General features: G+C 38.0%; 1 long non-coding RNA gene across 1 annotated transcript in view; it reads right to left on the reverse strand.

The window, feature by feature from the left end:
- Positions 1-1,962: 1,962 nt before the first annotated feature.
- LOC132498309 (uncharacterized) overlaps positions 1,963-27,261 on the reverse strand; it is a 75,382-nt gene continuing 50,083 nt past the window's right edge. Inside the window, exon 3 of the long non-coding RNA XR_009533739.1 lies at positions 1,963-2,044. This is a non-coding gene — a long non-coding RNA (uncharacterized LOC132498309). The remainder of the gene's footprint in view (positions 2,045-27,261) is intronic.

Raw genomic sequence — 27,261 nt, forward strand, 5'->3', positions numbered from 1 at the left:
AGTCCCATCTTGGACATCTTCAGGGATTTTTTTTTTTCAGTTTCTAAATAGCCAATTCGGTTTAAACAAATAACAATATTAGACAATAATACATATCATTCACTCACATTCACATGCCTCACTTTCAGAGGAACATGAATCAGCATTCAAGTTACTAGAACACCTTAATGAAGGTCAAAACCAGGGAGAGAGAACAGGATTTGAAATCAAGGTACTCTTGCACCCTCCAGATAAAAGCCAAACCAATTACAAAAGGCTCACTTTGATACAACAGTGGAGCCATTAGAGACATTGTTCTCCAGGTCTCAAGGAGTACTGAAGCCAAATAGCCTTACAATAAAAATATCATTTTCTTTCATTTATGAGGGCATACCTGAAGGTCTCACAGTTTTGCAAAATATACCCTAGGGGAACTACAAGATAGAACAGAGCTCTGATCACCCCAGCACCGTATTTCTTCTGTTTCTCCTAAGTCTACTACGATTTATGCAGCCTGAGCAACTCAGTGACCTACTAAGGAACTGAGGATGGAAACTAAAGCCCCAAACCGTCCTCCAGGAGTGTGCTGTAGTATCGTGTCCTTCATTCCTGTTATAAATAATTCATTGTATGTGCCCAGATATGGCTGAGCATATACAGCGTGTTTCACGCCTAGCTCTCTTCATACATCCTGTAGTTCTCCCATGGTTTACCAAGAGAGAGGAGTAGTAGGTACATCCCCTTTGTTAGGCCAGGTGACATGACAGGTGGTCATTATCCAGGAGAGCAGGGAAATCACTTCATCCTCATTGATGGCCCCATATAAGTACTGCTGCAGGGCTGGGTGGCTAGTCACAGAGGCCAACTTTAACATTTCGTGGCCAGTTAACACAATGTCATCCCAGTGCTGGGGCGCCTAACCTTCACCTCAGCTATTAGCTCAGCATCTGTGGGCTTTCTTAACATAGAAAGCAATAGCCAGCCCCCAGCCATAGCCATCAGCTTATTGTCTAACTTCCTTTTTCCCACTGTAATGGTGTCCAGTATCTCCACAACAGCCTTACGGGTGACTGTGAGTTCTCTGTACTCTCTTGCAAGCCCCCAATCCTCAAGGACAGCCACCACTGGGCCCTACATACTAGTGGACAGCCACAAGATTACCCCTATAACTTTGGGGATTACCCCCACACCTTTCAGGTGACGGGCTAGTGCATGGCCCTCGCAATTTTCCATTCCCTGTCCTTATGAGACAGGAATTTCAAGGTGGGCTTGTACCCACCTTGGGGGGCAAGGCACAACCATTAAAAGAATGACACAGCCATTAAGAATAACAGGATATGACAAAAACTGGTTAGAACTCATTAGGCTCAAGGTAGCAGAAGATTTGACTTCCAGAAGACCTTGAGCCTCCTTATACGCTCACTGTAATATATTAGCATACTAAATGACACACCCACGAGCACCATGACAGCTCCGAGGCCGGCCCAATTCCTGGAAATCCCTGCCCCTTCTCCAAAATAGTTAGAATATTCCTCCTACCCATTAGCGTAAAAGATTGCCCAGCCCATAAAAACTAAACTCCCAAGGCGCAGGGCCGCTCTCACCTTCCGAGACAGACTGCATTCTGCCTATGGATAATGTGTCTTTCTAAATAAACCTGCTTTCACTTTACTATGAGCTCACTCTTGAATTCTTTCCTGCCCGAAGCCAAGGACCCTCACTTGGCGGGCTGTCCCAGGGACTCACCCGGGACCTGGGGTGTGACCATTCTCTCACACCCCGTTTTCCTGCAACACGTATTTCCCGACATCTCGGCGCTCACGGGGGTTTCCTCAGTATCCCGGCTGGCTCCGCCAATTGTTGGGCTGCACCTCGCTGCAAGCCCTGTACTTGCCCAGCTTCAAGACTGAAGAAAAAGCCCGGAGTCAGCAACAGAGACATCAATGGTTTAATGGATAGGGGTAGCTTACCTGTCTGAAGCAAGGTCCTGGCGCAACACCTCACCGTGTGTGGAGGGCGAACAAGACACGGCAGCAGTCTTCACTCCCGGGAGAGGGGCGGTTACCTGTTTTAGTGGAAATTGACATCAGGTTGGCTCATCCCTCACCAGGGAAACCAGCAGAGGGGCACGCCCCTCACCGCCCCTATGATAAGCTATCATAGTGGAGATGTTCTGATCTAAAGCTAGAACAATCATTAGCTGGGGACTGGGGCAAGTACGTAGGAAGCAAAGGGTGAAGTTATTTATTGGTTTACAGCTTTATTTTTCTCTCGGCAAAATTTCTTGGAGCTAAGTCAGGTTAACAGGTGATCTACAGTCTCTTCTGTCATAGTGACACAGATGCCTTCAATTCTCAGTTCTTATTTGTTGTCATTCTTCCTCTCCGGCTGGAGGATAGATCATTGTTATCTGGGGAAACAATCAGTCTAGATCTATACCACATTTTGTAAAGTCATGATTGCATAGCAAGTTGCTGGTGGTAGTTAGTTCAACTGCTACACATATCAGGTTTTCTTGTTCTTTTTGTAATATGATCATTTTGGGGGATCACTTGATAGGATGGTGACTGCAGAGTAGGGGATTGTAACCAAAATTAGGGTCGGGCTGCTCTCCGCTCAAAAGCCAATAAAGAGGCAAGTTTGGTGGACAGGAAAATTTGCTTTATTTTGGTTGCTGGCAACGGGGTGGGGGGAGCGGACGCCTGTCCAGAGGCCGACTCCCCTCCTCCTACAACCAGTGGGCAAGAGCTTTTATTGCTGAAGGGAGGGGGCTCCATGCAGAAACAGCACAGTCCGCTCTGACAGTCATCTTGATATTGTTCATGCGATGGTCTGATCAGCGTCATCTTGATTGTTTTAAGTACAGTTAGTCTTCAGTCCCAGAGTCAGTTTGTTCCCATTTCCTTGAGGCCCTTTCTTGGAATTGTGGCAGCTTAAGTCATGGCTACAGCCTGGCCATCATGTAGTTAACTTCTTCCACCTGCTGGGGGTTTCAGTATCTACAAGACAGCCCACAGGATATGGCTCAGAATATTATCTATAGCCCTTGAGGAGGAACTAAAGTCCTTGACTATGCTTAATGACTAAACTATTATTATTTGGTCTCCTGTGAGTGTTTTCCTTTGTTTCTGCATTTTCTCACTTTTCTGATTAAACTTATTCTTTGGCTAAGGTTTTTCCTAGACAAAAGTTTTTTCCTACGCTGCTCCATTTCAGTATGAGATGTTGGAGATCACACATTTGAACTGCACCACTCAGACGAATTAGAGGAGCATAATTATAATCAGAGTTTACAGACTTCTAAGCCTAAATCCAAGAGTACCTAAATTAAACAAAGAAAACAGATCCCATCTTCATTCTGAAGAGTCTACAGAACCAGATTTGGAGGTATTAGCCAAATCAATTAATTGTATAATTCCTTCATTGGTTTTTCAGATCTTCTTAGTAATTTTAAAGGTCTCATAAATTTTGTAGAGATGAAGGTACAACAATTTTTTCCTCTCAAATAGCATATCGACAACCTCAAGATGCCAGTCAGTATTCTGTCTAGGGCTTCTCTGTTTCAAATCATCATATTTCCAATCTCATGCAGTTCTTAGTGAGATTGTCTAGCTCCTCTGTCAGTCATTGAACCATGGCAGGTAGGAGCTTCCTCACTTTCTGTGTCTCCTTTAAAGCATAATATGAAAAGCCCTGAGGACAGAACAAAGCTATCTAGAATTTCCATTGAGTGACTAAGGCTTTGAACCTCAAATTGAGGCCCAGTGTTTTTCCTTCTTGTATCAAGTTATAAAGTGAGCTCTTTTGCAAAGAGGGAGAAATAGGGGGCCAAAATGGACCCTGTGTGATATCAGAGATCATCCTGAAGACAGACATCACTTTACTGAGATAACTAGACCCTGTCCAGCTTTTTGAGAGTATCCAATACATTATTATTATTATCATTATTATTATTGCCATAAATTCAATACCAGGCTTTCGAGTCTATCCAATGATGTGGTCTTGGCTATAATATCCCTATGGGGTATCTCAGTTTCATTGCATGGTTTCAGCCCCATTCAGAAGTAGTTAGGTGCTAGGCAGGAGATTATAAAGTAGAGACATGATTAAATAGATAAATGGTTAGATCTGATAGGGAATCAGACGCTTACATATTAAGCCTTCTTTGTAAGGTCTGTAAAGGTGACAGAGGTAAAGTGCAAGCCATTTATTTCCTATTTTCTTTCTGAGACTTAACTCTGTGAAAGTTTGGTTATAGAGTCTATTTATTACAAATGGACCTTGGCTATTGTTTCAGTGGAAGCAGAAACCTTCCATTATAGATATTTTATGATAGGGGGTTTTACATTTTTGATTACCTGGACTATTATGTTATCTACCAGATTAAAAAGTCATGTCATGTTTGAGTCTAATTACTGATGAGAGCAAATGTGTTTTTACAAAGGATTGATGCTTAAAGAAATTGGTTGGCACTCAGAGGTAAATGTACTCAAACCAAACAGTTCAATTGTACATTTTGTTTGAATCATGAAAAGATTGCAACCAGGGATTGGACTCATACCAAGGAGTATATGAGGATTCAAAAAGCAACGTGAAGTGTAAAATTTGTAAGTATTACGGTTAAGAAAAAAAACATATTTTTGTAAAAATTCAAAACCTTAATGCAGCAGAGGACAGAAATCATTCAGGAAAATAAAGAACAGAGGCATGAAGATTAAAGCAAGACAATCTGTAGCTCTGGTGAACTAGATCTTGTCCTGCAGGTTTTGGGTGCATGCTGTCTTCATCCTACAGTTATCCTCTTGATATGAAGCCCTTGGTTGATGAAGTCTCCTTCTGATGACTAACTGCTTCTGAAGTATTCTTAAGAATCTTTTATTTTAAATCTCTCAAAGGAATAGCAGTCCAAGTATTGAAGTATGAAGCTTTGCATCTCTTTAGCTGAGATCCATGAATCTGAGGATCTACACCACAGATTTTAATTGCTATGTTAGTGGTTAGAAGTACCTAATACAGTTGTTTCCAAAGTAGTTCCAAGGCATTTTCCATCTTATTTCTTTTTCAGAAGATAAAATCTCTGAGTTCTATCATGTAAGGTTTGAGAGGATGTGAAGGAAAGGCAGCTTGTCCATGTTGGTGATAAAACTAAATTATTGCATGAGTTCTTTGAAGTAGTTTGCCATATGCTGATGTCTGACTATGTAAGTTAGACTAGAACATCAGAGGAGAAATACCCACTCTCATATAGTGACATGTAATAACTTTATATGGTGACAGTTGATGGGTCTCAGAAAGTATGGATCTCATTGTTATGAGAACATTCTTAGTGAAGTCAAAGAGTGACAGATAATTTCGCCCACTTGAATTTAAATGTGCCATTGCCTCTCTCTGCTTTGTTAAGGATTGAGTGTAATCTGAACAATAAAGTTTCTAATTACACAACAAGGCTTTCAAAGTTCTATAATATCAGTCCCAGGAAACTGAGTACCTTTATCACTGGAGAAGTAGGTTGGAATTCCCCACACTGAAAACATGAAATTAAGTAACTTTTTGCTACTTCAGAGCCATGTCTCTTTAGCAAGGCTCATGCTGAGAATAAGCAATGATCTGGACATGCTATAAACTTATAGCATATGTGAAATCTATTTGGAAGTGTTCAATGGGACCAGGAGGCTTGGGTTCTTCTTGACCATGTCTCACGCTTATACTGGTGACAGAAATGATAGGCACTGGAGACATACTCAGAAATTTTAGTAAAATTCTCCCACCTCCAAGTGTTGGCTGAGTACAAAGGCTATTTTGTCTTCAATGTTGTGCGTTAATTTTGTGTAAAATATTTGCAAATGTACACTTGAAGACCTCTGCAACCACCAAGGGATCATCTTGGAAGCACTAGAGATTATCCTCCTGTAATGTGCCTCTAGATTTCTCTCAATAACCCTTTTGTCATTTGGCAGATGGTATATATCTATCTAGCCATTTATTTTATTTGGTAAGTCATTTTTTATTTTGGAATAAATCATATCAGTAGCAATGAGATAAAAAAGTGTATGTATAATGAAAACTTACAGTCTGATTCTCTCTTATTCAAAAGGTTGATGAGGACTATGTAAACTATACAAAATGTTGGTCAACATTTATTATCCACTATGGAGGCCATAATGATATATCTGACCAGAAACCAGAAAACCTAAATCTTCTAAAAAAGCGTAAATCATTATCTACTTCAAAACTTATCAGATACTTGAGACTGTGGAAGGCACATTTAGATTAAATGAAGTTAGTTTTGCTTGTTCTTAACCCCAGATTTTCTTTTTCGTATACAAGAAAAATGATATGTTAGGTTTAATTAATTGGATCCATTAGCAGCAGCAGAATTTAGCAAATAGTTAAATTATGCCAGTTCCACAAAAATGTCATTAGATGCTTTAAATAGGAAATAAGTTAAATTTTTATAATGGCTTGCGTTTAAACAAAATACTCATTCCATGGAATCAAAGTAAGTCTTTTGGAAGCTCATCCTGGAAAAGGAGATATATTTAGCATTATTAAATTACTGTTGTAAATTTAGTTTAAAAGTTAAGAAATAAATTTAAAGTTTTTGGGGTTGATAATGCAACTAAAAGTTTTTGGGTAGAGTACAGTGTTGTTATAAGAAGATGGCTATTAACTAAATTAAGAAACCTACAACGTGGAAATGTACTTGGGATATGTTATGGTACACACAAACGTCCAAATTTATGACTTTTAAAATATATACATACTTAGAGTAACTGAGTAACCAATTGTCTGTGACAAAACTGATGTCAAGTAGAAGTAAATACTTCAGCATGGCAGTGAGTACCTTTTATTTTATCGCCCAGTATCATTCAGAGTTTAGAAATGTTTGAACCTTTGAAGAACTATCTGTAATTGAATGTACCTTACCATGATATTGAACTTTTAAATAAGTGGTTTCTCTAAATCTTGGTTGCACTTCACTGAAAATCAATGAGGAATCTTTAAATACTCAACAAACAGAATGCCAAGAGTCTCTATTTTTTGAAGCTTTTGGAGAATTGCAGTTATTGAAAACAAAGTTTACAAACAGAAAGACTTGGAAATTTATCCATAAAAAGCAAATGAAGAAGAGAACAAATTAAATGATAGGAATTCAAACAGTATATAAGATTTAGTTAGAAATTCTAGAATTGCATTTGGAAAAAGTTGATTTTGATAGAGATCTCATTTTTCATTGGTTAATTTAGATTCTGTACAAGAATGCTAAGAAGGCCTATAATTTTGCACGATCTAAATTTGGCAAAACATCTAAAGCAATTATAAATAGAGATAACTTACTTGATAAGTTTTTCATGTAAATCTTTGTCAGAGATAAATTTTCTGACTGCAGGTAAAAATGATGTGCTTATGCAAATATTTACCATGAAATATTTACTCATTTAAATAATATTAGAATTGAGAATATCCTCTTTTTAGCAGAATTTGCTTTGAGCTTATCAGTTATCCCAGTTCTGTAGAGAGAATATTTTCTTAGTGAAAAGTATTTCGATTACAGAAAAGATTCTATTGACGATATCAACATCAAATTTATTAACCCTCTATTTGGTTTTGAAGAAGATTGCAGAGAATTTTATAAAAATATTAAATAATGAGACAATTAAAAATACATTTTTTAGAAAAATACCAGTGATATGGTGTTGGGACAGTTACAACTAAGGAACTGTTTAAAAGCATTTGCCTATGTACCAGTAGTATTTCTGCTGTTTATGCTATTTTTTTAGTATTCTGATAATCAAGATAGTTTCCCCCTTTATTGAACTCTTGTGTTATCTTTACTTTCTAAATAGAATTTTAATTTTGAAAATATCTTTCAATAGAATTTTATACATCCACCAGCATAATAAAACCAAACTTTAGGCAAGCAAATAATATTTCAAATATTTATATTAGTATAATTATTTTAGTGACCTGTATTCACTCTTAAAATGCTTTCAGTTTGGACAGTAGATGATATGGTCTCTCCAGCTCATGGGGTAAATAAAAGAGAAAGGTAGGAAATAAAGTTAAAAAGGGAGGCAGGGGTCAAATTATGAAGGACACTGAAGGTGAGGGTAAGGAGTTTGGATTCCATGGGAGAGACAGACAAGGAAAGAATTATTTCTGTCACACATTTAAGGTGCAGGAAATTGAGCTAAAATTGATTTACCCTATGCCTTGAATAGTCTATTACACCATAAGATTCTATTTTTAACATGAAAATAATGATAATCGTGATGCTCTTCCAACTGTTAATTGGTTGTAGAATCACATACTTTTAGGAAGAATAAGTTTTTCCTGAAAGCTTATTGTATTTTATGAGTTTAGTTTATCACAACGTTGAACTGCCAACACCTTTTCGGTGAAGATTAATTTTAATCTTATATGATGGCTTTGCTGTCTGGCAAAGAACTTCCATACACTTAGTCAAAATGTGGTATCCACACCTGAATTCAGTTCACCACTTTCCCTGCTTTCCCTATTTGGCTTATTGGATTTAAGGTGTTTGAAAATTCTTTTCTTTATTCTTTGTCTGAATAATCCTTTCCTTCAGGTGTTTGCCTCTTTATTTCACTCAGGTGTAGGGTCTCAACATAATGTGGTGTTCATTCTTATCCAGCAATCTCTCCACTTGTCTTTTGCTTAATGCTTTTTTCTACGTGGATGACCCATAAGAAATTTTCAATATTTGATCCACAGAAACAACAATTTCAAAAGTTTTAACCTATTTCATCTCCTCTTGCTTCTTATCCTTCTTGTCTTGGATACCTAGATCACTTATCTCTTTTCTCTTCCTTCTTCTTCTCCAGTTAGTTCTATGGCATCATTTCATCCAAATAATTTTTATTATTTTAACATCCTGGGGTTTTCATAGCATATTAGATTGGCTTCATATTGTATTAGATTATCAGTAAGCAACATTTTTGAGCACTTTCTACATGCCAAATATTTTCTATGGGCTTTACAAGTATCAACTCCTTTACTCCTTCAAAAAACCCTATGAAGGGCTTCCCTGGTGGCGCAGTGGTTGAGAGTCCGCCTGCCAATGCAGGGGACACGGGTTCGTGCCCTGGTCCGGGAAGATCCCACATGCTGCGGAGAGGCTGGGCCCGTGAGCCATGGTCGTTGAGCCTGCGCATCCGGAGCCTGTGCTGCGCAACGGGAGAGGCCACAACAGTGAGAAGCCCAAATACCACAAAAAAAAAACCAAAAACCAAAACAAACAAAAAAAAACCCCTATGAAGTAGATGCTGTTATTATCCTCATTTTACAGATGAGGAAACAGTTACTTATGGTTTAAGCAATGTTGCCATAGCCACACAGATAATAAATATCCAAGTCAGAATTTGAACCCAGGTGCTCCTTACTACTATACCATACTACATTTTATGATTAATAAAGGTGGAGGGGGGATTGTGAATTAACACAGTATAGGACACAATAGGGCAAAAGCAGTAATTCCAGTGAAGGGGCTAAAAATAAGTTATTTGGTTTAAATAGGAACGTGTCAAATTTAGACTATTTCTGGCAAACATAACGATCACAGAGGAGTTTTAAAACGATGAAGAACTTTGGGGACTCGGCTTCTGCAGTACACTGTGGAGGTTGTGGAAGCATACTATTGGAAAGAGTTCCATCCAGAGAGATTTATTTTGAAAACTATTTAGGAAAGAGTGGGGGCAAGTCTAGTCCCTGAGCTAAAGGACTAAGAGGAAAAAAGAAAGAGAATATGCACCATTCAGTAATCTGAAGTATCCTTCAGGGATGTTCCTGCTCAAGGTACCAGTCATCTAAGGGACAAGAGTTGAGGGAAGTTCTGAAATAACAAAAGCCCACGCAGGAGGGGCTCATATAGAGGGGCCAAGTTCCTCACAGAGACATTCCAGAAGAACTGCCATTTATTACCTAGGTTCAATATTTGTTGATGCAGCAGGCAGTTTCTACATTGTTGTTGCTGATTGCATGCTCATCACAATCAGCTGGGATGAGGTTCTGATTGTGATAATTATGACATCGCTAAGAGAATCTTATCACACTTTCAAAATAATCATATCATATTCCAAACATCTCAAATTTATGCATTATGTTGTTAATAAATGATAATGTAAAATTCTAAGAAAACAGAAATACCCCTAATAAATCATTGTGTATAGTTATAGGGTATGGTAGAAAATAGATTTGATATGAATGCTGACTCTTTGAATGTGGGTAAATTGATTATGTATGATACCTAGTTGTGTAAAAGTTTAATTTCTGGCCTCATAGCACATAAATCAATTGTAATTTGTTGAATATAGTTTCAGTTCATATATAACTGTAGCAAATGAAAGAAAAGTGAGATAAAGATCCTTAAAGAGACTTTTCTCATGATCCAATTAGATAAAAAGAAGTTGCTTTGCAACAAGAAAATGTTCCACTTTTAGCCTGTAGGAGCTTTAAATCTTGGCAATGATAACATGGTGCACCAAATAATACTAACTTAGGAGTTTTTTCTCTTTGAGCAAGATCAAGAGAAGTTAAATCCTCAAGGTATGTAGAGTCCTAAATTCCTTGAAAATTTAGGGGACTTTTACAGGCAAAATTTATACATTTACTTTAAATCACATGTTTTCCGATTGTCTAAGACAAGTCATATATACAGTATTTGTGTTAAAATGGGCTGTTCTGATACTTTTATATATATTATACCTATTATATAGACTATATAATAGGGTGATTGCACAGCATTAGGTTATAAATATAATTATTATTACAGCTTATAAATTTATATCAGGATAATTTAAGGTATTTCAAAAATTGTTTTTGACTAATGATATAGCCTAGCAGGGGTTGATAGCTTTAGGACACAGTATGTAGGCAGTATGTGTATCTGCTTGTACTGATCAGGGTGAATTCAAATGATAGGAAACTGAGATCATATTTCCTAGCAGCATGCTGCTGAGCTGCAGAAATTTGTAGGCTTATCCTAGTTCTTATAGAAAAAAATTGGGGGAGTTAATAACTCATGACTTGCGGTGTTTGGAGTTAAGGGTAGTGGTGAAAGGTGTTAGGATCATAGAAACCAGTCTCCTTTATGCCTGGAGAATTCTGAAATCTCAAAGTTGGCTGATGGTAGGGAAGGCCTACAATCCTTTCAAGTTATGTTTAAATGTTGAAAATGTTAAACTAGACTTGCACTGTCCAATATGGTAACCTGTAGTCACATGCCTTTACTGAGCATTTGAAATATGGCTGGTCCTAATTCAAATGTGCTAAAAGTGCTAAATACAAATAGGATTTTGAAGATTTAGTATTTAAAAAGAGTGCTATATATCAATTTAAAATATTGATTACATGATAAAGGGGTAATATTTTGGAATATTGGATTAAATAAAAATACATTAATGAAATTAACTTCAGTTAAAAAAATTTTTCTTTTTAATATTGTTACTGAAAAATGTAAAATTGTATATGTGACTAGCATTTGTGGTTCATATTGTATTTCTACTGGACAGTGTTGAGCTAGCCTAAAGTCTTGCTTCTCTCTTCATTACTCATTCATTTTTTTATTTGGAAAGAGGATGATTGAACTGTTAAGTCTGGGAAAAGGAGCTGACTACCCAGACTCAGTCCTTCCCTCTCTCCATTCTTTGGGAGGCAGCCTGTCCATCAGAAGCATGCCTTATCACCTGCTTTTCTGCCAAGGATTAAAGAACCTGCTCCTGGGGGGGAGAAAACTACAGTTTTCCAGCTGTGCCTATGACTGGGTAGGTAATTCCATCTCGTTTGAGGTGATGTATTAGCAGGTTCTACCAGCACAGTTCTAAGCCATTTCCTATAAACAAGTTTTTAAAAATAATAACACATATCTGATCTCCATCTCTATTTTTTTTTTTTTGGATTCCTGTATCTATCATGTAGTTTGATTTTACCTCAGATAGGGAAAATTCTCCTTTATATTAGGACCTCTCAAACTCTTAACAGCTGGAAGAGAGAAGGGATTGCAGAGCAACTGTCTGTATCCTGACAATCAACATGGCACAGATGCATGAGTTTACTGTGTATTAATTGATTGTCATGGAACATAACCAGGTTTGAGCCATCCCAACCTAATATCAATCAAGAGGGTAGAGCCTGGGGCCAAGAGGATTCTAGCAAAAAGAGGCTGAGCAGTAGACTGTCAAGGGCAGGGGCTGGAGAGGCAGAAGATGGGGTTTGATGGAGTGGGAAGCCACAGGAGGTCAGTCAGAGAGTGCCCAACCCCTCCCGTGGAACCGTGCAAATTAGAGACGCCTGTGGAGGTCTTCCAGAAAATCCGCATTTGAATGCCTGTCTCATCAAGAATCCTAATGGCTGGATTACAACAATACTAATCATTTAAGAGATGGTTTTTCCTTTTCCCCAACTAGTCTCCAGGTCTTAGGTTTTCAGAGAAGAAAGAGAGATGCAAAAGTAGCAGAGTGAGGTGGGAATGACGAACAAGAAAAGTGCAAGAATAGACAATCTCCTCCTTCCCTGCGTACTAAGTCATGGTTCAGGCCTTGAATTGATTGTGAAATCAAATTTTCTGGTGAAACTCTATGAGATATTTTAATGCCTGAAAACACATAGTGAAATGGAATGATATGAGAAAGCAAGAGACCTGTCTGAGGAGTTCTCAAGGAGTAGGAATGGGAGAGGTATTACAGCAGGGCTTATTAAATGTTACTCTGCATCAGAAGCACTTGGAGGGCTTGTTAAAATACAAATTGCAGGCCCCATCTCCAGAGTTTTTAATTCAGTAGGTTTGGGAGGGTCTCTGGGGCCTGAGAATTTACATTTCTAAATTTCCAGGTGATAAAAGAAATTTTCCCATATTGAGATATGGGGAAGTCATTCTGGCTTTTACGTGAGTTAACCTGAATGTTATGCTAATTAGAACAGCCTGTTTTTGGCCTATCGAACATATGTTGTACATATGCTTTAATTATTAAAGAAAAGAGCACACTGACCAGAAGTAAAAATTGTCCATGTTAAAAATAAAGATTCAATGCCTCTCTTCCTGGGACGCCAATGCTGGTACTCCCTTGACGATAAGGCTCACTTCCCTGGTGCCAAGGCCACACTGACTCGATGTGTACATGCTGGTCTACTGTTTTTGGAACCTGGAAGAAATGTATCCCTGACTTGTTTAATATTCTTTATTCTGACAGGATATAAAACTGTGCTGAAAACCATGCTTCTCCAGAGCAGTTTCTTAGAGTAATCTGGGAAATTGGCTGCCAGGCTATCGTCGTCAGTTTGGCTTAAACAAAACTCGTTTCTATTCTTATTATTGATTGTTTATTGATTATTTTCATTGACACAGGTGATATTGATAGTTCGGAGAACTACTTTGAGAACCACTGTTAAAGGCAGTAGTAAAACAATTCAAAACAACAATAACAAAACAATCTTTCTGTTTGAATCCATGAAGTTCAGTCTATTTCCTAAACCAGTTTATAGACAAAGATGGGTGTATAAGAAATGTTTATTGCAACTTTATTTGGAGAAGCAAAGCATACCCATACATATGGGACTGGAAAATTATGGTATATCCCTAAAATGGAATATTACATAGTCACTGTAATTACATAAAAACATATCTCAGAAGTATTTTCAAATTATAAAAATCAAGTAGCCCAGCAATGTGCATTTTTTATAAATAACACATACTTGCATATGAATTAAAATCATACGGAAGAAAATACAATAATATGTTAACAGTGGTTATGTCCTTGGCTGAAGTCAGATGGTAGAGAGTCTGTGGAAGGAATTTGACTTTGGAATTTAGATTCTTCCAGAACTCTTCCATCAACTGTTTGTATCAAAGAAAGAGTAATAGTTTTACAGAATCCGTGCCTTTGCATATGGTAGTCCACCTAAGTTTAATGTTCTACCTATTCTTTGCCTGAAAAATAGCAGCCTGCTCAAGTACCTAATCTTCTTCATGAAAATTTCTCCAAGTTTTTCCTCACTCAGTAACCTCACTATTGTGGGCTGAACTGTGTCTCTCCCAAATTCCTATGTGGAAGTCTTAACCCTTAGAATGTGACACTATTGGGACCTTTAAAGAGGTAATTAAGGTAAAATGAGGTTATATGGGTGGACCCTAATCTAACATGACTGGGTTCCTTAGTTTAGGACACAGACATGTGTGCACATAGGGGAAACACCATGTGAGGGCACAGTGAGAAGGCAGCCACCTACAAGTCAAGGAGAGAGGCTTCAGAAGAAACTACATTTGCCACCACCTTGATCTTAGACTTCTAGCCTCTAGGACTAAGTAATAAACTCCTATTGTTTAGGCTACCCAGTCTGTGGCACTTTGCTATGGCAGAGTCCCAGGAAATAAGACACCACGGTGCTTTGTTCATACCACCCTGAAACATTTGCCACATCACATTTTAATGTGCTTGTATTTCTTGTTATCCAGTAGATTATAACACCTCTGTATTAGTTTTCTATTGTTGTTATAACAAAGTGCAACAAAGTTAGTGCCTTAAAACAACACTAATTTATTATTTTAGAGGGCCAGTACCAATCTCACAGAGCTAAATTCAAGGGGTCAGTATATTTCTGAAGGCTCTAAGGGATGATCCATTTCCTTGCTCATTCAGAATTCATTTCCATGTAGTTGTAGGACTGAGATCTCTTTTCTTTGCTGTCTGTCAGCTGGAGACTACCCTTGGTTCTTAAACACTCCCTGCATCGCAGAACTAGCAACAGAGTGGTGAATCCTTCTCACTGCCATTTCTTTGATGTCATCACATTTCTCTCTAACTGTAGCCAAAATTTCTCTGCTTTTGAAAACTCATGTGATTACATTGGGTTCATCCAAATAATCCAAGGTAGTCTCCTCATCTTTAGGTTTATAATGTTAATTGCATTTGCAAAGATTTTTTTTTCTTTTGCCATGTTAGGTACCATATTCACAGGTCACAGGGATTCAGCCATGGACACCTCAAAATTTAAGGGCAGATTTCATTCATTTTTTGCATCCTTTACCAAAGCTTGACAAATAGATTTTACACCAAATTTCTTACCCTGAACGTGCAAATGAAAGCCAGAAAGAAAGAGAGAATGGGAGTGGGGGGGGGGGAAGGAAGGAAAGAAGGAAAAACAGAAGAAAGGAAATAATATATCCCCAACAGAACTACACTTTATCAGGTAGAAGTCCTAGCATAATGTTCAATACATAATGTTTAGTTCAGTTTAGTTAACCATCTACTATATTAGAGTAGGCATATAAAAGGCATTTAATAAATGTTTTGAACAGATCTGAATCATAATGGTTATGAATTTAGCTGTTAATCAACTCACCAATGACTAATATACAGAGGTAATAACAATCAATTTCAGTAAATTGTATTATCTATCATGGTTGGAAATGAAATGCTTTTGCTAGTCAATTATTCTGGTTACGTTATAAATCATATGATCCTCCGTAATTTTAAAGTACTAAAATAAAATAAAATACTTTTTTTTAAAAAAATAACTTTGTTTTACAATAAAGAAAACCCTGAAATTCTTGAAGTGAGTCATATTATAAATATCTTTCAGAGCAATGTCACCAACCAGAGAGACTACTTTTAACCAAATTCCAGAGAAACCAAAATCTTTATCCTCTCCTGGAAAAACTGACTTATTCTACAAATGCTATTTGACCTTGGAGATGCCACAGTAATTTCTAGATATAGGTATAGTCTCCCTAGAAAAAAAACTTAGTGAGTAAGTGGAATTTCTTATGTATTACTTTCAAAGCATACTGATGAGAAGATAATCTGTTTTAGCCATCTTGGTTGAGTTTTAAGGGGACATCCTTGAATAAAATGCAAAGGCCTTACTCAGCAGCAGATAATTACCGGAGTGCGATGGTTCATAGACCATCTGAGAAAACATGATGTCCTTGATGAAAGCATTGCAGGATTTCTCAGCAAGACAGAGATTATAGTCATAAAGTTGCTTTCTTGACAGTTTTAGATTTTCTTCAACTAACTAAATTCTCATAGATCTCTTAGTATGGGTGTTGTCAGTGCATAGGTTTTCCTGTCAATTGTTTTCATGGCAGTCAATCTAAACACTTTCACTTTAAGCTAAGCCCCTGGCAGCTATATATCTACTGGCAAGCTTTTTTTTTTTTTTTTTTAATCTGAGAAAAACAGTATTAGGTTCTTTAGATTAATATTCCAATTCCAGACACATTACATCAGTACACCTGAAGTGCTTTGCTACTATGGCAACCCACAATTCTGAAGTGCACAGATGATATTTATCATGCTCTATTTCTCACTTTGTGTACAGGAGGAAGCTCTGTGCAGCCTCCGAAGAGCAAAGGTGGTGGCGCTGGGCCAGCGAAGGAAATGGGAGGACTGGAGATGGATTGCCTGACTTTCAGTTTCCTCAGTTTTCTCCCTCCTCAAGTGACTATCCAGTGAGAAGCATTTTTTCTTAATGCCATAAAGATGGATCTCAATTATCCATGATAATTAAGTTCAGAGTCAGAAAAAATGAAATCCACTGGTAATCAAAAACACTAATTTAATTACGAGTTTCAGTTTCCCCTCCTAACAATATTGAACAAATTTGCTGCAAAGAAACTAAGTGGAATTATTTCCTTTTCCCACTGTCATTCCTTTCCTTTTTCAGTTTCTACTAGAAGTGCCAAAGAATATAAGGAGGGAGTTTTCTGGGTAATTCCCAAATTGGATAATCAACTTCTGAATGGCCTAGATTGAGAATAAGTTAAATTTTCTACACCAAAAGATATGTGCACCACACAGTATTTTATTTTAATTATATATTTTCTCATCATGAACTGTGTTTTTTATGTTACACATTTCATGCTCATCAATTTGGTGTGTATGTGTGTGTGCGTATGTGTGAGGAGTTGACAATGATTAGTATGACATGGTAATGCTACAATTTAATGACCTAACACTCATAACATTTTTTTGCTCTTAAATTTTTATATGGATGAAACATCCTTAATGTTCTTATATTAGCAAAGAACAAATAGAATTGTGACTTTATATTGCAGTTTGGTTACTAAGTTCATGTGTCATGTTTTGTTATGGTTCCAATAGTTACACCTGGCTTCTCTGTGAGTTGAGGGTCCAACATTGAGTTATTTCCTCTTGCATCCTTCTGATTTTATATTTAATACTAGATATAACAAACAGGTAATAAGCCCAGTCTCCTACACATAATGGATGAGGAAAATTCTTATTTTATTCTTTTTCCATTTCTTTAGAAACAGAGGTTTATTATCACTCCTGAAGGTGTCATTTCTATGATTGCAAAATAAAAGCAAACATATAAACTCTATAGTTCTTAGAAAAGTCTTGATAACATGTTTATCAAAGCATCTCTGGAGGGTTAAATTGCTGCTTTAGAACTTATTTGTCCTTAGGAAGTAGAATTTTATTTTTAAAACTTTCTTTTGTAACAGTGATTTTTTTGTAATCTGAAAAGAGTGCAACATGGGTGGAAAATTCTCCTTAATACCATATTTCCATCATGCACCAGTATTTAAAAACAAAAACTTGATTTGCTTACATTTTCCAGATGCTCATTCTTTTCAAAACTATTTATTAACTGATTAGTGTAAGTGAAAATTAATCATACATAAACCCTGTTTGAAAGAAATTGTATGTGAGGAACATAGGGCATGCACATAAATAACTAACATATTAATACATAGAAGATGGAAAAAAGCAGAAGAGGATATAGATAAAACACTGTGGAAATTTAGAGGAATAAGAAATTATTACAGATTAGAAGAGATTTTGGAGGAGGAGATTAATTAATAATTAATTAATCAAATATTTACTATGCACTTACTCTATGCTAGGGAAAGCAGATATAATTCTTTCCCCTTACAATTAGATGGGAGTTAGCAGTTGAGTTGGGCTTTGAAAATCAAGTAGGACTTAGAAGCATAAAGATAAATGAGGGCTTCCCTGGTGGCGCAGTGGTTGAGAGCCCGCCTGCCGATGCAGGGGACACGGGTTCATGCCCCGGTCCGGGAAGATGAGATGCCACATGCCGCGGAGCGGCTGGGCCCGTGAGCCATGGCCGCTGAGCCTGCGCGTCCGGAGCCTGTGCTCCGCAACGGGAGAGGCCACAACAGTGAGAGGCCCGCAGACCACAAGATAAATGAAAAGATGGTTACTTGAACTATGGTTCACTTTTTCTTTATATATCTATCATCTATCTATCTATCTACTATTTCCAAAGTTGGACTGTCTGGATTTGGAACTTCAATTTGATTTTATGAATATTAAAAAAATACTGGCTTGAAATGACAAATAGACAAGCCTCTCTTCTCTCTCTTCAAATGTATGGGTGTCTTCAGTAGAATCACAGTGCTAACAGGAAAGCCTTTTTACTCCAAGAATTTGTTGCTTAATTTATAAATCCTGGGGGCATGAGTGACCTATAAGGTTCCCTTCATCATGCATATTCTGAGAGGTCAGATGTTGTGGAGTCCAGGACCACCTGCTTGCTACCTTATCTTCCCTGACATTAGCTGCCACCAGTATTTTAGTACGGGGAGAAATATTTCTGTCACCTGAATTTTAACCTGAAATATATACTTACATGACAAAAATATGAACCAGAGCTTTATAGAGTTGAATCAATGCTATTAGTTTTTGTTTTAGCCACATTGTGGTGAAACTGACTTTTTTCAGATGGAGACAAACATTAGTTCTCTAGGGAAACAAAGTTCCAAATAGGCGGGTTATAAGCAAACTTTTGGAAAATACTTGTACTCACAAATGGTGGGCTGCATATATTTGTCAAGAAAATATTAAATTTTGATAAACTTACTTGTTTGGTATCTTTCTCAGAATAAAGAATGTATCTTGAACAGCAGTGAAATGTCTAAATATAAACCATGAGCATCTTCTTTCAGCCTTGTCAGACACTTTTATTCAGTAGGTAAAGAAGACAATGACATTTATTTATTGTGATAGTTGTTTTAGCAGCCTCAAGGTTGATATAGCCCTGGAGGTATTTTTTTTCATTCCTCTCTGTATGACTCAATATATTTCTCTTTCTTGAGTCTCACACAGAACTATAAAGAATGAATAATACATGTAGGAGGTGTTTATAATTTCTTCCTTTGGGACAATTACTTTCATCAATTATTAAGGGCTGATAATCAATGTTGATTATCTGAAAATGGGCTAAGAAAATTAGAAACTTGGCAGTTTATGTACTAAGGGAGATTAATATAAATTAAGGAGGGAGTTAAAAGATTTAAAAAGGGCTTTGAGGCTTATTTATCATTTCAGTTAGCCTTTGATGTTTGAGATGGGGATGCTGTCAGAGCAGCCTGTGGGACAGATAAGCATAGAGTGAGCTAGATGGTTAGTGAGCAGCAAGTTAAGCTAGTAAAGCCAGAGTTGTTAGCAAGACCAGAAAGGATGAAATGATCGATAACATCATGAACCATGTGGGGATGTGGCCAGGCCTGAGTTTCTAGAGGATTGAGAGGATTTAGACTAATGTTCGGGGGGGCAGACAGCCCAAAGAGAAAGCATTTAGCCTTGAGACTGCTTGCAGAATGAAACAGAAAAGTGGGAGTTTGAGGGAAACTACATCCAACATAAGGTAGTGTCAGGTAATAACAGAGTGTTGCAAGAGCAACACAGAAGCAGCAGAAGTAGTAGCAATAATAAGACCTGGAATGTCAAAAAATTACTAGTAAGGACTAATAATGAAAAAAATTAGCCCCCTAAAGAGAAACATATATGTAAAGGTAGTAAGCACAGTGTAGGATATACGGTAAGTATTCAATAAATAATATTTGAAGTTGAATCTGAAATTCAGAAGGATTCCAGCAATCTGTAGCAGCCAACTTATAGAGACTACTGTCATATAAAATGAGAACAGCGAGAAAATATGTGATAATCCTAAAGGATTATCGTTTCCAGTCACAACTACCTAGACAAAGACTTAGAATATCCTGAGAATGTTTTGATATTAAATTGCATTTGGGGAATCTCCTTAAGAAATTAAGTTTATTTGTGACAAATTATTGTGTGATATTGCATATGTAAACATTTCCCCTTATATCGCTGTTTTTTTCCCTTAAATTAATCCCTTTTACAATTTCGAAAGTCTATTTTATAGAACTCTGTATGTGTTGAAAATTGGATCATCCTAAAATAGATACACAGAACCATTCATTCATTCATTCATTTACTCAGCAATTATTTATTAAGTGTCTTTTTAAAGGTCAGATATTATAAAACTTGTTGGCAAAGAGGGAGATTAAAACTTAGAAACGTAACAATATACACTAAGAGCTCTGGAAGCATCAAAGAAGCAACCAACCTTCTTTGGAGGAGATACTTTCACATATGAGTTGCAATTGGCAAGGTAAAGATGGTGGGGGAAGGACCTTCCACCAGGATGATTAGTTTGCAAGAGACATGGAGATATAAAAGGGTCTGATGTGGTTGAGGAAATGGTGAGAAAAAAGTCATGTGGCCAGAGTCTAGCAATCACCAAAATGAGGTTCATTGGCATGGACCATGAAGCCCCTCAGATGTTGAGCTAAGAAGTATGGGTCTCATTCTTTACTCTGTCAAACCAACAGATATTCTGAACTACAGAAGTGACTTGATCTGAATTATGTTCTAGAATGTTAACTCCAGCAGTAGTTGAAAGATAGACTGGTGGGACGAAAAACTAGGTCTAGGAGGGAGGAAACAGAGATAGCTATCAAAATTCTCCAAGGAGGAAATAAGGGCTTAAATATAAAGGTAGTGAAGATGGAAAATAGAAACCACATTCAAGTGTATTTCTTAAATAAAATTCATGGGATTTGTGTCTAGTTGGATATGGGAGGAGAGGGAGAAGAAGTAATTGAGACTGGTTTGGAAGTATTCATCCTGAGAAATGGATTCAATGATGATATAAATGAAGACTAATAATAGAAGAAGCTGTTCCAGGTGGGAGGCAGAGAACATTCTGGATTAGCTGTGCTAGATCACTGCTTCTCTAGGAAAACATTTGTATCCCACTGGCATCCAAACAGGGAGTAACACTGTCAGGGTACTGCTTGGTAAGCCAGACTTAAACATAAAATTGAAATCACACATAAGAGATATGTTCAACTACTTATGCTTTGGCACGAGTGGCAGGCAAATTTCTTATGCAGTCGTATGAGCAATGGCAGCATCTCTTGTTTCCATATTTTTCCTCTAATGTTTTCCCAGTCATGGCAAGCTTTCCATATGCTCTGCTGGGTAGATTCTTGTTGCCATATGGCAGCATGTAATATGAGAGAAAAATCATAAGGAAGATCCTTCTAAATGTCTAAAGGGATTGCTCCTGGAAAATCATAACTCCATGCTGGGTTGCAAAACTATTCTTATTAAGCAGAATGTCTAGGTTAAGAGGTAGGCCAATGCAGGAGCCATTCATGTAGGGATGCTGAAGATCTAGTAAGTTTCCTATATTTCTTACCAAAAAAAATAGACAAATTGAACACAAAATCAAAACAAAATTGGTCACAGCTTGATACTCTCGGGGATAATTTTACTCTTGCATAGGGGAAAGTTAGACAAAGAGATACAGTGGCTGCTTTTGCTGAATTATCCCTTGTAGAACTGAATATCTATTTCTTCTCAGTTCAACTCAGCAAACATTTTTATGAGTATCTAGGTATCTGGAGTATTAAAACATGAAGACACTGTGTGAGTAGCACTGTGGTTATGGTATCAGACAAATCTTTTGTCTGAAGCCTGGTTTAGTGGCTGTGTGCTCCCAGGCAGATCGCTTCACTTCCTTGAGCTTCAGTATCCACATCTCTAAGATGGAGGTAATAGTGCCTACCCTGCAGAGGTACCAAGAACATTAGAAATAATATCTGTATGTGTTTTATGATACTACCTGTCACAGTAAATGGAAGTCATTGTTATTTTGGCTTTCACCTCTATACATACACCAAGCCTGGTAATTACCTTCAATGATAAACAACTTCCAACTATATTTGGATTTTATTCTTTTGTTTTGTATGTATTGACCAAATACATTTAATGTGAATTTAGAAAGTTTTAAACTGCTGTTTTCACTAAATTTGGGGCTCTATGTGATGTTTTACTCACTGGTGATAAAACTAAGTAGTTTAAAAGATGGACATTGTGTGATCATTCAAAATGTTTCTTATTCTTCAAAATGATATGGTTTTGAATAATTGTACAGTGGAGAGGAAGTTTATTAACAGGGAGATAGTGACTTGCTTTTAAAAATGAATGTGCAGATTCTTAAAAATTTAATTCACTGAAATTAAAGACAAATGTTCAGCTATTTAACATTTCTGGTAGCACTGAAAGGATGCATGGATGTTTTATTTATTACTAATAATTTTGAAACACAAATTGGCATTACTCCGTTTTGTTCTGTTTTGCTTTGTTTTCACTGAGATAATGCTGGTAACAAGCAACCACAAGGATCTCAACAGGTTCCAACAATAAACATTTATTTTTCTCTCTCATAGGTCTCCGGGTCAACTGCTGTTTGGCTGATCTTGGCTGGGGTCCTCTGCTTGAGCTAGTGTAGGCTAAAATCCCAGCTTTGGTTTGGATTCAATTCTACTCCACATGCTCTATTCTAGGATTCAGGGGGGAAAGGGCTACATTGGGCACATTTTTCTGGCAGAGTCTGAAAATTCTAGGAGGCCAAGTCAAGTGACACAATCACCTTTACAGCCCTCCATGGTATGTGGTGTGTATATCTTCACTTATACCCCATCTGCAAAGGCAGGCCAAATACCTAGACCGAATGTTATTGGGATGGGGACATATGTACCATGTCAAAGGAAGGTACCACAAAATCAAATGCCAAAGGGTATGGATGTGACTCTGTTAGAGGGCAGTAATGAAGAATTGGGAACAAAGACCCAATATTATACAGTAAAAGCTATGTTGACTCAACCACACAATGAATCAAATAAGCTTTATGTTATTCTCTTTAAAAAAAGCTAACATGAATACATTTAATAATTTCTGCCCGTTTGTACAATGACTATATAGTTTGCTTTTTTTTTTTTTTGTGGTACGCGGGCCTCTCACTGTTGTGGCCTCTCCCGTTGCGGAGCACAGGCTCCGGACGCGCAAGCTCAGCAGCCACGGCTCACGGGCCCAGCCGCTCCGCGGCATGTGGGGTCTTCCCAGACCGGGGCACGAACCCGTGTCCCCTGCATCGGCAGGCGGACTCTCAACCACTGCGCCACCAGGGAAGCCCGACTATATAGTTTTTATTTCACATAATAGATATTTACTGAAAACCTACTTCCAGGACTGCTTCAAAATGTAGGGCCAGCTGTGCTCTAGGTTGCTACGTGAATGGAGCTCCCTGAGACTAGGCCACACAGTTGTCCTGCCTCATGATGTTAGAGTACAAAGAACTGAGGAAAGACAGTTTCTAGAATCCTATGGATGCAACTCCTGGTCCACACTGTGCTGACGTTAGCATCTAGGGATCACAGATCAAATGTCTGTGAGAGGACAACAGACAGGAACATAAATGGGAAAGCAGATTGGTTATTGTGCAACAGGTATAATAAACTGCTTGTATTATGATTAAGAACAACATTTATATTTGCCTAGTACATGCCTTTTAAGACATTGACTTGAACAAAACTTTATCATCAAGGATGAGTTTGTCAAACTAGGAAGATAGGCAGACATTAATCAAAGTAATTATGCAAACTGAGATGTAATTAACTACAATGTGTACTACCAAAAAAAATTGTGAAAAGCGAAAGTGAATAATGGATTCTTCTTTAGCCTGGAAAAACTTATCCATGTGGGAGCAAAACATAAGCAAACCCTCTGCGTCAGAGCAGAACTTGGAGCTGAGGTAAGATGGAACTGAAGTAAGAACAGTGGCAAGGGTCATTTAGGTTTCCTTAGAGTGAACCATGTTTTCAGTTTAAAAGCAGCACCTATAACTGGTACTAACTGTCATTACATATTTTAATATATGGAGAGTATATAAAACTTTCTGTACACATATTGCCTATAGGGAAAGGAATTAGGTGGCAGGGGCATGAACGGGAGGAAAACTATGAGACATTTTTTTAGAGAAGTTTTGGGTTTACAGAAAAAATTGAGCAGAAAGTATACAGAGTTCCCATATGGCATGTCCCCCCTTTCCCATCAACAGTTTCCCTTATTATTAACAACTGGCATTAGTGTGGTACAATTGTTACAATTGATGAGCCAATATTTATACATTACTACTAACTAAAGTCCATAGTTTACATTAGGGCTCACCCTTTGCATTGTACATTCTATGGGTTTTGACAAATGTATGACATGTATCTACCATTCAGTTTCCTGCAAGTAGTTTCACTGCCCTAGAAATCCTCTCTGCTCCACCTGTTTATCCCTCCCTCTCTCTGAATGGAATGTTACTTTTTACAGTATATGTTTTTGGTCCATTTTAACCTTTGTGGCCTGGGTATATATAACTTAATTAACAATAATAATTAAAATGTTTAATTCCTAAGGCTTATAACAATAATTGCATGGGGCTTCCCTGGTGGCGCAGTGGTTGAGAGTCTGCCTACCAATGTAGGGGACGCGGGTTTGTGCCCCGGTCGGGGAGGATCCCACATGCCACGGAGCGGCTGGGCCTCTGAGCCATGGCCGCTGAGCCTGCGCGTCCGGAGCCTGTGCTCCGCAGCGGGAGAGGCCACAGCAGTGAGAGGCCCGCGTACCGCAAAAAAAAAAAAAAAAATTGCGTGGAAACTTCACAAACTGGTACCAGAGAATTGTACCACAGATCAAGACTGTGCTGCCAGAGGCAAGCATGCCCTCAAACAACAAGCACAAGCAGGCCATTGGTCAGACTCAGAGATAGTGGGTGAGAAGTCATAATGCACAGGGAGGGTATCAATTTTAAACAAGGGTGGATGATAGAGAGTTAAAAATGTGGGCCCAGAGTACACACATATGAACCATGCAGTGCAATGATTAAGGCTGTTGAACCCATGAGTGTTGGAAAAGCTGCATCATAACTGAGAGGACCCATGATTTCTGCACTGGAGGTAGACCGCGTTAACCCAGCCCTGTCATGGCCTATGCAAATGTGTGTTAGAGTTTTGCTTGGAGTTCTGTGGGAACACAGAGGAGGGCACAGAGTTAAATCAAAAAAAATAATATGTCCCAGCGACAGAACGTGATGAAGCACTGGACTCCATTACAGTCACAAATACCTATTGAACAGAGATGCTGAGTTCTGCAGCATTATCACTAGAAGACAATGAAAGGACTTTCAACTATTAGAATATTTTGCTTATTTTTACTAGATAGTATGAATAAGTAATTTCTGTCTTCTTTCTTTACTAATAATTGGATTTTATTGTTTAGTGACACATCAAGTATCAAGCAAACTAAATCTCAACTCTTCTATTTATCTAGCTTCTGAATTTCTTTTCTACATTTCTAGAACAAATTTATGCTTTCATTCCCTTTCAAAATGCATGAAAAAAGATTAAGTGGATATTGAAGAGATGACATAATATTATAAACTACCGAAGAACATGAAATGTGGAAGAACTGAATTTAATCATTTTAGGTTAAGAGAATGGGGAAAAACATCTCAGCCGTGTGTAGTAACTATGTGCTTCTACTCACTATATTTGGTTTAGTAGGACATATGCAAATCAGCCCAGCCAGAGAATGCACATATGTTGGAATTACTCCATGTGTTATCTGCTTTTGTTGAACAAGTAACAGGTTGTTGTGCAACTAAAATGTTCCACTCTTACACATCTGACCTCTTGCCAAAGCCTATTTATTTTACTTCATAGAATTTCAAAAATCCAACTTCTTGTCCGCATTTCCACAGCCGTAGTCTTTATCTAGCTGCAATAATTTCTGGCATAAAGTCTCTGATCACTGAGTAACCTTTAAAAATGCAAATTTTTATCATGTCTCCTACCTGCTTAAAGCTCTTTACTGATTCTCATTGCTCTTAGAATAAAGTAAAGAATCCCTCTCGGGCCTCCCTGGTGGCGCAAGTGGTTGAGAGTCCGCCTGCCGATGCAGGGGATACGGGTTCGTGCCCCGGTCTGGGAGGATCCCATATGCCGCGGAGCGGCTGGGCCCGTGAGCCATGGCCGCTGAGCCTGTGCGTCTGGAGCCTGTGCTCCGCAGCGGGAGAGACCACAACAGTGAGAGGCCCGCGTACCGCAAAAAAAAAAAAAAAAAAAAAAAAAAAAAAGAATCCCTCCCATGGCCTCAGTGCCCTGTGTCAGCAGTCGCTGTCCACTGCACTAGCCTCGTCTGTCACATCCGCCCCCCCAGCAACTCAGACGGTTCACATTCACTTGCCTCCACCAGGGAGCTCTTTTTCATTCTCTCCCGCTCCTTTGCTTGGTTGTAACCCACAAAACCCAACTCTGACTAACTTAAGGAGGGAAAACAATATTAAAAGACGTGTGGAGGCTCACAGAATTATTGGGAGGGCTCTAGAGAACAAAGCTTGTGGCCACGCTGCCAGAACCACACCCCAGATCACTCCAGACCTGGTGCAGGGCAGACAGCACGGTCCTCAACGCCGAGCCCCATATGTGGCTATTTACTCTGCCAAGTCTGTTGCCCAAGCAACTCATTATTGCTGCATCAGCTGATACCTACAGAAAACATCCCTTCCCTTTCCCATTCATCTTGTGTCACTCGTTCTCAATTCAGGCTTTCATATATGTATATGAATGTGGCTGCACTTTAACTGTAAAGGATGCTGCAAAAATGAGTATCTGGCATTTTTAACTTCTTTTCACTGGCATGGACTCTGCCCCTACAAAAACTCATTAACTGATAAATTTTCAAATAAAGGGATTTAGATGCTGTCTGGCCAAATAACAATATTAGTTAATTCCTTCTCATTCTTCAGCACTCAGCTGAAGTATAACTCTCTTGAGGATGTCCCTAGGGGTCACCCCCTCCTCCCATTCCAGGTCAGGTCTCTTAGTAGTTACACTTTCACAAAACCCTCTACTTATTTTCCATAGCATTAACACTATTGTTATTAAATGATTAACTGCGTAATTCTTTGCTTAATTCCTATCTCTCCCTGCTAGAATATAAGATCCATGAAGATAATCACTATGTCTATCTTAGTCAAACCTTTATATCTATATATAGATATATAGTGGGTGCCTAATAAATATGTTTTCAATGAATGAATGATGCAATGAATGACATAGTCCTCTTTAGTTAG

This window comes from Mesoplodon densirostris, chromosome 11, assembly GCF_025265405.1.
Source record: "Mesoplodon densirostris isolate mMesDen1 chromosome 11, mMesDen1 primary haplotype, whole genome shotgun sequence".
NCBI classification, from domain to species: domain Eukaryota; kingdom Metazoa; phylum Chordata; class Mammalia; order Artiodactyla; family Ziphiidae; genus Mesoplodon; species Mesoplodon densirostris.